The sequence below is a fragment of the Leptidea sinapis genome, chromosome 16, assembly GCF_905404315.1.
Source record: "Leptidea sinapis chromosome 16, ilLepSina1.1, whole genome shotgun sequence".
Classification (NCBI taxonomy): Eukaryota; Metazoa; Arthropoda; class Insecta; order Lepidoptera; family Pieridae; genus Leptidea; species Leptidea sinapis.
Window position 1 is genome coordinate 6,241,097 of NC_066280.1, and position 12,572 is coordinate 6,253,668.

At 31.9% G+C, this 12,572-nt stretch overlaps 1 long non-coding RNA gene across 1 annotated transcript in view; it reads left to right on the forward strand.

Moving 5' to 3' along the window:
* The first annotated feature begins 2,152 nt into the window (after nucleotides 1-2,152).
* LOC126968849 (uncharacterized) overlaps nucleotides 2,153-12,572 on the forward strand; it is a 42,577-nt gene continuing 32,157 nt past the window's right edge. Inside the window, exons 1-2 of the long non-coding RNA XR_007730303.1 lie at nucleotides 2,153-2,404; nucleotides 10,429-10,646. This is a non-coding gene — a long non-coding RNA (uncharacterized LOC126968849). The remainder of the gene's footprint in view (nucleotides 2,405-10,428; nucleotides 10,647-12,572) is intronic.

A 12,572-nucleotide genomic window follows, 5' to 3' on the forward strand; every position in this document is an offset into this window, starting at 1 on the left:
CGTCAGCAAAGTACTAAAGTGTGTCTGCATTTGATTTAAAATAAGTTTTTCAAAGATTTTACTGAAAACAGGCAATACAGATATAGGTCTAAAATTTGAGAGATCACTAGTATTACCTGATTTAAAAACAGGTATTGTCTTACTGTATTTCATCAGATCAGGAAAGGTACCACAGTCAATACATTTATTAAATATTATTGCTAATTGTGGAGCTATGACAGAGATTATAGTTTTAATTAAACTGACAGAATGACCCCAGATGTCAATTGTATTTTTTAATTTTAAAGAGTTAAATACTTTAACTAACTTTTTGAAATTTAAAATATTTAGAACATTCTTCGACATTTTCTTTCAACATAGTTTCAGCTAGTAGAGGTGAAGAATTTAGGGACTCAGTTGTTGAGATTGGGATATTCAAAAAGAAATTGTCAAATAATGAAGCTATTTCAGTTTCTGATTTAACCGTTTTCCCGTTATATTGTAGGCAATAATCAGTCTTATGTGATTTAGACTTTCCTGTCTCAGCATTAATAATGCTCCAAGTGGTTTTTATTTTATCATTGCTATTCTTAATCTTTTCACTTAAAAAACGAGATTTAGCTGTTCTACATGCTATTTTAAATATTTTGGAATATTTTTTAACATAACTAATGAATTTAACACTTGTGTTAAATTTTTTCTCATTATATGATTCATACAGTCGTTTTCTACTTTTATGGATACCTACAGTAGCCCAGTCGCTAAAGCATGGCCTTTTATTTATAAAAATAGTCTTGGGTGTAAATACTGAGTTATATTCCTCACTAACAATTTTAAAAAATTCATTATAATGTGTATTAGGGATTTCACATACTTTAAGTGATGGTAGTTTTAACATCAACTTATGTTTAAATATTTCAAAGTGTTTTGTGGTTTTTGTTATTACAGTACATTCTTCTTTAGATTTATTAGTAACACTAGGCAATTTAAATGTACTTGCTGACCACAGTGGTCAGAAGTAAGCTTACTTATAATATACTTACTAGTTATTGTATTACAATCTGTAAAAATATTGTCTATGCATGTTGCTGAAAAAGATGTAAGTCTACTAGGTTCTAAAAATATATTTTTACAGTTAAATGATTGAAACAAACCTTTTAATTTGGTGCACAAAGAGGAATTTTCCAATAATAAATCTACATTGAAGTCTCCACACATAATTTTTTTTTTGTTTTTATTACAAATCATTGATACAGCTTTCTCCATTACATTTTCAAAACTGTCATATGGTGCCGAGGGTGGTCTGTATATGCTCATAATAATTAATTGCTCCAATTCAACACAGGCTATTTCAATAATCCGTTCTATTGAGAGTCTGACAATGTCTTTCCGCTCCTTATATTCAGTTCATTACTGATCAGTATTAAAGAGCCACCATGTATGGCTTGTTCTCTACTGAATGAACTACCAATCTGGTGACTATTTAAATTAAAAATTAACTGATGACATTTTAGCCAATGTTCTGTAATGCACAGTATATCTATATTGTCACAGTTCATGAATAACTCTATTTCCAAATCTTTACCTAGCATACCCTGTATATTTTGGTGTACTAAGTTTATAAGTTTAACATTTTTTGTATTTCGTTTAACATTTGAATGTTTACAAGAATAAGTATTTAACAAAAAGTCTGAGCTAGAGGCATTCTCTATTGTACACTTATCTAAAAAAAATTGTTTGGAATGCTTTCCAAAGTCTTAAAACTATTTGCTTGCCCAATAGAGGCAATTTGGCAATCATTAGTTGGACAATTTTCCATACATGTCTGTAAACTACAACTAGTATGTTGCCCAAAAGAGGCAGTCAGGCTAACCAAATATTTGGTTGAGTTATTTATATAATATGATAATGCAACAGCTATTCTGTTTTTGTGAAATTTGGAAATATAATTGTACTTTTCTATAAAATAGTTACTATTTATATAATTATTGATGTCAATTACATGTAATTTGCTATTATATTGGGTCATCATATGCAGTGATAAATTTAATGCATATGTTGAATAATTTTGTTCATAGGACAAGTTCCTACTATATGGAAAAGTGAAGAATACTAATTGCCTAACATTTAATAAACTCAGTTTTTGTACATTTTTTTGTAGTTCTTTTTTGTTCATATTCCTTGTCTGTCCTATAAATACAATTACAATGCTGTTAGGAGAAAATTTAAAATTACAAATATTCTTAACAATGCCCTGGTAAGAAGAGGCAGGCATACAGTAGTTAGTTATCTGATAATTCAAATATTTATTCAGTGAATGACACATATGTCTTCCAACTTCGTCACTAAACATTACAACTATTATTTTGTTGAGAATACTTATTAATTGTATTATGCTTTTTGACTTGGTCCTTACATCTAATAGGTTAACATTGAGTAGAAGGTCATTTTTTTTGGACCACATTGCTATCCTAGCTAGATCTTCATTAAGTTTTTTAATGGTTTGATCAATGTCTGCAGGCAAGCAAGAGATATACACCTGTATATCATCTGCATAAATGTGAAAATTACAGTACTGAATATGGCTTTTAATATCGGCAGCATATAGAATGAAGAGAATTGGACCCAATATAGAACCCTGAGGTACTCCTCGATTTACACTAACCTTATTTGAAAATATTGTAGTCCCATCATTTCTCTGTAATTTCACATATTGAGAGCGATTGCTCAAGTAACTGTTAAACCATTTCAAAGCACTGTTATCAACTCCATAGTATCTAAGTTTGGAAAGCAGCAAAGTGGTATTTATTGAGTCAAATGCCATAGAGAAATCTAACAACACTAGAAGTGTACACATCCCATTGTCTTGTGCATGGAGTATATTGTCAGTAACATCAAGCAAAGCTCTTACTGTACTTCGACCTTTTCGGAATCCTGACTGTACTTCAGGTAAAATATTATTATCTTCAAGATATTTCGTTAATTGTATACAAACAGCTTTCTCCAACACCTTTGATAAACATGGCAATATACTTATAGACCTAAGATCTTTTAACTCACATGGGTTTGGTTTTTTTGAATAGGCTTCACAATTGCAGTTTTCCATATATCTGGGCATGTGGATGTGCTAAAAGACTTATTTATAATGTTTTTTATTGTGTCTGTGTATGTAAATGTCATAATAAGCATTTCCAGAGTAATATTATCACAACCCTCGGCATTTGACTTAAGGCTCTGTATGATTTTATAAATTTCATCCAGATCAACCATCTCAATGTGAAATACAGCTTACAATTAAAAAATGATTATTGATCATATCCGGGTCACTAAAGTACATTGGCAATTCAATATTATTATTTTTAGGTAATAAGACATTTATTAAGTTTTTCCATAGTTGTTCCGGTTGATTTATCTTATTATTTATATGATGTTTAAAAAATGCAGACTTTTCAAAGAAAAGTGCTTTATTTACAGATGATTTTAATATTTTATAATACTCTTTTTTTGAAGGTAGCCTTGTCTTATGGAAATCCATCATAGCCTTATCCCTCAGCCTCATCATAATTTTAATTGTGTCAGTTATCCATGGATGGCTGGGATCTTTGACAATTATAGTTTTTATAGGCGCATGAATATTAAATATAGTTAATACGTTATGGTTCAGTAACCTGACCATTTCATTAACATTGTCAAGTGATGATATTAAGTCCCATTTCACACATCTCAAATAATCATCAAAACTGTCCGCACATATCATGTTTTTAGGTCTGTATGTTATTGTTTTGGGTTTGGGTTTATTGCATTTAATATTAAATTCACATACAATAAGACAGTGTCCTAATATATAGCCTAAAGGCTCTACTATAGTATTTTTAGTATTCAAATCAGTGCAAACAATATCAATAAGAGTTTGACTAGATGTTGTGAAGTGAGTTGGTTCTGTAACAACTTGTGTCAAGTTAAAACATGAAATAAAGGTATTTAATTTACATTTGTCACTGTGATTATTACAAAGCATATTAATATCTCCAAGTAAAATCAAATTATCATAAATAGGAATGGAACTAATTGTATCTGTCAATGCATTAAAAAATAAGTCAATGCTCATCCAAGGTGGCCGATATGCAGTGCCAATCACTAACTTCCTTCCATTAAGGGTCATTGTAAGCCACATTTGTTCCACTGAACTATGCAATGGATCTACTGGGTGACGGAGGATATGCACATTCATATTTCTTTTGGTATAAAACCCAACACCACCCCCTCGCGTACGCACTTGTAAAGGGCGGGGATGTGTCGAAGTTGGTAACTATGCAAAGTGGGGGCCCGACCCTCTTCAGCCGATCTGAGCCATGTCTTCCCGCTGTGGCCTTTATTCCATCAATAGATCTTCTTGTGGGCCCACCTCCCATACTTCTCTTGTTCCTTGTAAACCAGAACTTTATAGTTTTGGACCAATATTCGTGTCCCCTAATAATTGCATGTGCTGTCCGTTTTTCTTTTTTTTTAATTTAAATAAAATAAATTATTAATTATTAATTTATCATAAAAATACCTCAGAAAAAAAATGTAGATCATTAAATTATCTATAAAAAATGTACCGATACTTTTTTTCCTACGAGCCACCGTTTCTGAGATATTAACTATTCAAAAACTTATAAAAACGCGCTAAGTACACTACCTCATAGGTGGCGTGGAAACTAACTTTTTGAATCGTTATATCTCAGAAACGGTGGCTCGTAGGAAAAAAAGTATCGGTACATTTTTAATGGATAATTTTACGATCTACAATTTTTGTCCGAGATACTTTTATGATAAAACTTACCTACCGTTTTGCTGAAAATCGCGAAAAACGAATGTGAGTAAGTAAGTACACCTTCCTTAAAGGCCGGCAACGCTCTTGTGATTCCTCTGGTGTTGCAAGAGAATGTGGGCGGCGGTGATCACTTAACACCAGGTGACCCGTACGCTCGTTTGTCCTCCTATTCCATAAAAAAAAAAGTAAGTAAAAATTAAAAGAGCGATTTTTTCTTCGAAGCCGCAATGCATATTTAATATTATGTAATTAATAAATAGTAAAATCAAATCAAAATCACTTTATTCACATATCAGAGTTTACACGTTCATATCGTTCGCGTGCACCACACATACGGCAGTCGGCGTCGAGAGTCGAGTCCGTAGCGGACGCCGAATTCAACGCCGCTCAAGTTTTTTCTTGTAAAAAGAGAGGGTTAACAAGTGAAACGCACGCGAGAAAATACAAACGCACAACAACCCCACCACAACAACTGCTGCTGTTTTATTATTCTCGTCGTCGTCATCGTCATTCATATTTTAAAGAAAGAAAGAAAAAGTTTATTCATGACGATAGTACAATAAAACATGAAACAAAATTGAGAAATATTATTTTCTATACGTCACAAAGTGGTCCCAACTCAGCATATTTGCTGGTTTGAAAACCAGCGCTGGTCTTCCGTTGGGCCATTTGGTGACGTCGCCTTAAAGATAATTATTATATAGTAATTATTGCGTAGACTGAGTAAACAAGTTGAGTTCTCAATTCCCTGAAGTTTCTAAGTTGACAACTCTATTAAATGTCAATCTGAGTTCGAAACATTAAAGTAATATGTGATCACAGATCAGTTTACAATTTACATTATTTATTTATTATTGTTTGTTTTTGAGTGAAACAAAAAGAATATACATTAAAATATTAACTAATTAAAAGTAACCAACTATATATAACTAAAAACGACTAAAGTACGGTACCTACTCATAATTGCACTACTTAAATATGGGTTAATGTTATTAGACTGAGATGTAAAATAAAACTTTACCTGACATAGATAATGGAGAAGACACTCTTGGTGAGTATCCTTGCACCTTGTATTATAATCTTATAAAATAGAAAATACTAAGCAATATACTTTTATAAAATACAGGTTTCATATCTCAGTATTTCCTGCTTTTTTTGATGATCTAGCATAAACTGTTTGATTTTTAATTTAAAACTGTATTCCTTGCATTTCAGGCTCCTCAGTGGCGGTGGAATATTGTTCCAACACTTGGAAGCAGCATAGCTAAAACTTCCTCGAAAGGCTGCTGAACTGTGTTGTGGTATTGTGATTTGCATAACAGCCTTTCGAGTATCACAGGCCCTATGACTGGAAAACCTGGAGAGCTTTTTATATAAATAAGTAGGAAACTTGTACTTTATTACATCAAAGAGCAGGCAAGCTAAGTGAAGCTTACGCCTGTGTCTCAATTTTAGGATACAGTGTTTATTAAGGTATGGTGTCACATAAGCCCTTAAAGAAATGTTAAAGCAAAAACGAGCACACGCATTTTGAACACGTTGTATAAGATTTTGGGTTTTTCCTAATAGACGGGGTCCAACTACTGTGTCCATGTAGTTGAGTTTTAAGAGTATTAGTGACTCAGCTAATTGAACACGCAGTCTGTCAGTTACATAGGGTCTTAATCGGTACAAAATTTTCAGCCTATAGAAGCAGTTCTGAACTGATTGTGCAACATGCTTCTCAAATCGCAAGTCAGTGTCCATTATCAGCCCTAAATTTCTTACTTCATATATTTGCTCAATTAATTCACCGTTAAGCCTTACTTTTTCTAATGTATTTATTTTATTTACTTGTTGCTTACTACCACATATCAAATACTTGGTTTTATCTGCATTCAAATTCAAATAGTTTATTTCTCAAAATAGGATAACCGCATCACTTTTTGAAGTCAAGAAAATATACAAATAATAGAATAATACAGTCCTACTGCTAAATTATTATAATATTATTTACATTGCTTTAATCCCATGCACTTTTATCTGTTATATAATCTTTAATTGTATAATAAGCTTTTTTTAAAAGTTTCTGTTTAACAAATATTTTAAACTTTTTTAATTGTAGTTTGCAAATTTCTTCAGGGATTTTATTATAAAAACGGACACATTGTCCTCTGAATGATTTGTCTATTTTCGTTAGCCTTGTGTGAATCAGAGCAAGATTATGTTTGTTTCTAGTGTTGCAGTTATGAATGTCACTGTTTTTTTTAAAACGATCTATATTTTTATGCACAAATATTAGGTTTTCAAATATGTATTGACATGGTACTGTTAATATGTTGATCTCCTTAAATTTATCTCTCAACGAATGTCTACTGGACAGATTGTAGATTGCTCGAACAGCTCTTTTCTGCAGCACAAAAATCGTTTGAATATCACTAACGTGTCCCCACAGTAATATACCGTAAGACATAACAGTATGGAAATAACTAAAATATACGACATGTGCCGTGTCTTCGTTTGTGAGCTGGTGAATTTTCCTTACAGCAAATGCTGCAGAACTAAGTCTTTTCGCCAAACCAGCTATATGTGGACGCCATTGGAGTTTTGCGTCTAAAGTAATACCCAAAAAAAATGTGGTGTCTACAAGTTCCAAGTACTCCCCGTTCACAAGTACATTTGAATTCACCTGACTGACATTTGGGGTTATGAATTTAATACATTTAGTTTTCTTACTATTCAAAAGCAAATTATTAGCATTGAACCAATGAACAATTTTAGACAAAGCATTGTTTACATCATCCAAGACTGATTCACGTCTTTTAATCTCAAATAAAAGGGATGTGTCATCAGCGAATAGAACAATTTCATGATTATCCTTAACAACATATGGCAAATCATTTATATAGATCAAGAATAGAAATGGACCAAGAATTGAACCCTGTGGGACACCCATTTTTATGGTTGATCCAGGGGCGCGCTTTCCATTTATATCAACAGTCTGAATTCTATTTTCTAAATAAGAACTAATAAGTGTCAGCGCATTGTTCCTGATGCCATAGTGTTGTAATTTCCTGATAAGAGTCTCGTGTTGGACGCAATCGAATGCCTTAGATAGATCACAAAAAACACCGAGCGCATCCATTGAATCCTCCCAGGCATCATAGATATGATGAATAAGCTCAACACCCGCATCAGTTGTTGAGCGACCTTTCGTAAATCCAAACTGTTTACACGTCAGCAAAGTACTAAAGTGTGTCTGCATTTGATTTAAAATAAGTTTTTCAAAGATTTTACTGAAAACAGGCAATACAGATATAGGTCTAAAATTTGAGAGATCACTAGTATTACCTGATTTAAAAACAGGTATTGTCTTACTGTATTTCATCAGATCAGGAAAGGTACCACAGTCAATACATTTATTAAATATTATTGCTAATTGTGGAGCTATGACAGAGATTATAGTTTTAATTAAACTGACAGAATGACCCCAGATGTCAATTGTATTTTTTAATTTTAAAGAGTTAAATACTTTAACGACCTCAGTATAGTGCACATATTGAAATTTAAAATATTTAGAACATTCTTCGACATTTTCTTTCAACATAGTTTCAGCTAGTAGAGGTGAAGAATTTAGGGACTCAGTTGTTGAGATTGGGATATTCAAAAAGAAATTGTCAAATAATGAAGCTATTTCAGTTTCTGATTTAACCGTTTTCCCGTTATATTGTAGGCAATAATCAGTCTTATGTGATTTAGACTTTCCTGTCTCAGCATTAATAATGCTCCAAGTGGTTTTTATTTTATCATTGCTATTCTTAATCTTTTCACTTAAAAAACGAGATTTAGCTGTTCTACATGCTATTTTAAATATTTTGGAATATTTTTTAACATAACTAATGAATTTAACACTTGTGTTAAATTTTTTCTCATTATATGATTCATACAGTCGTTTTCTACTTTTATGGATGCCTACAGTAGCCCAGTCGCTAAAGCATGGCCTTTTATTTATAAAAATAGTCTTGGGTGTAAATACTGAGTTATATTCCTCACTAACAATTTTAAAAAATTCATTATAATGTGTATTAGGGATTTCACATACTTTAAGTGATGGTAGTTTTAACATCAAGTTATGTTTAAATATTTCAAAGTGTTTTGTGGTTTTTGTTATTACAGTACATTCTTCTTTAGATTTATTAGTAACACTAGGCAATTTAAATGTACTTGCTGACCACAGTGGTCAGAAGTAAGCTTACTTATAATATACTTACTAGTTATTGTATTACAATCTGTAAAAATATTGTCTATGCATGTTGCTGAAAAAGATGTAAGTCTACTAGGTTCTAAAAATATATTTTTACAGTTAAATGATTGAAACAAACCTTTTAATTTGGTGCACAAAGAGGAATTTTCCTCTAATAAATCTACATTGAAGTCTCCACATATAATTTTTTTTTTTGTTTTTATTACAAATCATTGATACAGCTTTCTCCATTACATTTTCAAAACTGTCATATGGTGCCGAGGGTGGTCTGTATATGCTCATAATAATTAATTGCTCCAATTCAACACAGGCTATTTCAATAATCCGTTCTATTGAGAGTCTGACAATGTCTTTCCGCTCCTTATATTCAGTTCATTACTGATCAGTATTAAAGTGCCACCATGTATGGCTTGTTCTCTACTGAATGAACTACCAATCTGGTGACTATTTAAATTAAAAATTAACTGATGACATTTTAGCCAATGTTCTGTAATGCACAGTTTATCTATATTGTCACAGTTCATGAATAACTCTATTTCCAAATCTTTACCTAGCATACCCTGTATATTTTGGTGTACTAAGTTTATAAGTTTAAAATTTTTTGTATTTCGTTTAACATTTGAATGTTTACAAGAATAAGTATTAAACAAAAAGTCTGAGCTAGAGGCATTCTCTATTGTACACTTATCTAAAAAAAATTGTTTGGAATGCTTTCCAAAGTCTTAAAACTATTTGCTTGCCCAATAGAGGCAATTTGGCAATCATTAGTTGGACAATTTTCCATACATGTCTGTAAACTACAACTAGTATGTTGCCCAAAAGAGGCAGTCAGGCTAACCAAATATTTGGTTGAGTTATTTATACAATATGATAATGCAACAGCTATTCTGTTTTTGTGAAATTTGGAAATACAATTGTACTTTTCTATAAAATAGTTAATATTTATATAATTATTGATGTCAATTACATGTAATTTGCTATTATATTGGGTCATCATATGCAGTGATAAATTTAATGCATATGTTGAATAATTTTGTTCATAGGACAAGTTTCTACTATATGGAAAAGTGAACAATACTAATTGCCTAACATTTTATAAACTCAGTTTTTGTACATTTTTTTGTAGTTCTTTTTTGTTCATATTCCTTGTCTGTCCTATAAATACAATTACAATGCTCTTAGGAGAAAATTTAAAATTACAAATATTCTTAACAATGCCCTGGTAAGAACAGGCAGGCATACAGTAGTTAGTTATCTGATAATTCAAATATTTATTCAGTGAATGACACATATGTCTTCCAACTTCGTCACTAAACATTAAAACTATTATTTTGTTGAGAATACTTATTAATTGTATTATGCTTTTTGACTTGGTCCTTACATCTAATAGGTTTACATTGAGTAGAAGGTCATTTTTTTTGGACCACATTGCTATCCTAGCTAGATCTTCATTAAGTTTTTTAATGGTTTGATCAATGTCTGCAGGCAAGCAAGAGATATACACCTGTATATCATCTGCATAAATGTGAAAATTACAGTACTGAATATGGCTTTTAATATCGGCAGCATATAGAATGAAGAGAATTGGACCCAATATAGAACCCTGAGGTACTCCTCGATTTACACTAACCTTATTTGAAAATATTGTAGTCCCATCATTTCTCTGTAATTTCACATATTGAGAGCGATTGCTCAAGTAACTGTTAAACCATTTCAAAGCACTGTTATCAACTCCATAGTATCTAAGTTTGGAAAGCAGCAAAGTGGTATTTATTGAGTCAAATGCCATAGAGAAATCTAACAACACTAGAAGTGTACACATCCCATTGTCTTGTGCATGGAGTATATTGTCAGTAACATCAAGCAAAGCTCTTACTGTACTTCGACCTTTTCGGAATCCTGACTGTACTTCAGGTAAAATATTATTATCTTCAAGATATTTCGTTAATTGTATACAAACAGCTTTCTCCAACACCTTTGATAAACATGGCAATATACTTATAGGCCTAAGATCTTTTAACTCACATGGGTTTGGTTTTTTTGAATAGGCTTCACAATTGCAGTTTTCCATATATCTGGGCATGTGGATGTGCTAAAAGACTTATTTATAATGTTTTTTATTGTGTCTGTGTATGTAAATGTCATAATAAGCATTTCCAGAGTAATATTATCACAACCCTCGGCATTTGACTTAAGGCTCTGTATGATTTTATAAATTTCATCCAGATCAACCATCTCAATGTGAAATACAGCTTACAATTAAAAAATGATTATTGATCATATCCGGGTCACTAAAGTACATTGGCAATTCAATATTATTATTTTTAGGTAATAAGACATTTATTAAGTTTTTCCATAGTTGTTCCGGTTGATTTATCTTATTATTTATATGATGTTTAAAAAATGCAGACTTTTCAAAGAAAAGTGCTTTATTTACAGATGATTTTAATATTTTATAATACTCTTTTTTTGAAGGTAGCCTTGTCTTATGGAAATCCATCATAGCCTTATCCCTCAGCCTCATCATAATTTTAATTGTGTCAGTTATCCATGGATGGCTGGGATCTTTGACAATTATAGTTTTTATAGGCGCATGAATATTAAATATAGTTAATACGTTATGGTTCAGTAACCTGACCATTTCATTAACATTGTCAAGTGATGATATTAAGTCCCATTTCACACATCTCAAATAATCATCAAAACTGTCCGCACATATCATGTTTTTAGGTCTGTATGTTATTGTTTTGGGTTTGGGTTTATTGCATTTAATATTAAATTCACATACAATAAGACAGTGTCCTAATATATAGCCTAAAGGCTCTACTATAGTATTTTTAGTATTCAAATCAGTGCAAACAATATCAATAAGAGTTTGACTAGATGTTGTGAAGTGAGTTGGTTCTGTAACAACTTGTGTCAAGTTAAAACATGAAATAAAGGTATTTAATTTACATTTGTCACTGTGATTATTACAAAGCATATTAATATCTCCAAGTAAAATCAAATTATCATAAATAGGAATGGAACTAATTGTATCTGTCAATGCATTAAAAAATAAGTCAATGCTCATCCAAGGTGGCCGATATGCAGTGCCAATCACTAACTTCCTTCCATTAAGGGTCATTGTAAGCCACATTTGTTCCACTGAACTATGCAATGGATCTACTGGGTGACGGAGGATATGCACATTCATATTTCTTTTGGTATAAAACCCAACACCACCCCCTCGCGTACGCACTTGTAAAGGGCGGGGATGTGTCGAAGTTGGTAACTATGCAAAGTGGGGGCCCGACCCTCTTCAGCCGATCTGAGCCATGTCTTCCCGCTGTGGCCTTTATTCCATCAATAGATCTTCTTGTGGGCCCACCTCCCATACTTCTCTTGTTCCTTGTAAACCAGAACTTTATAGTTTTGGACCAATATTCGTGTCCCCTAATAATTGCATGTGCTGTCCGTTTTTCTTTTTTTTTAATTTAAATAAAATAAATTATTAATTATTAATTTATCATAAAAATACCTCAGAAAAAAAAT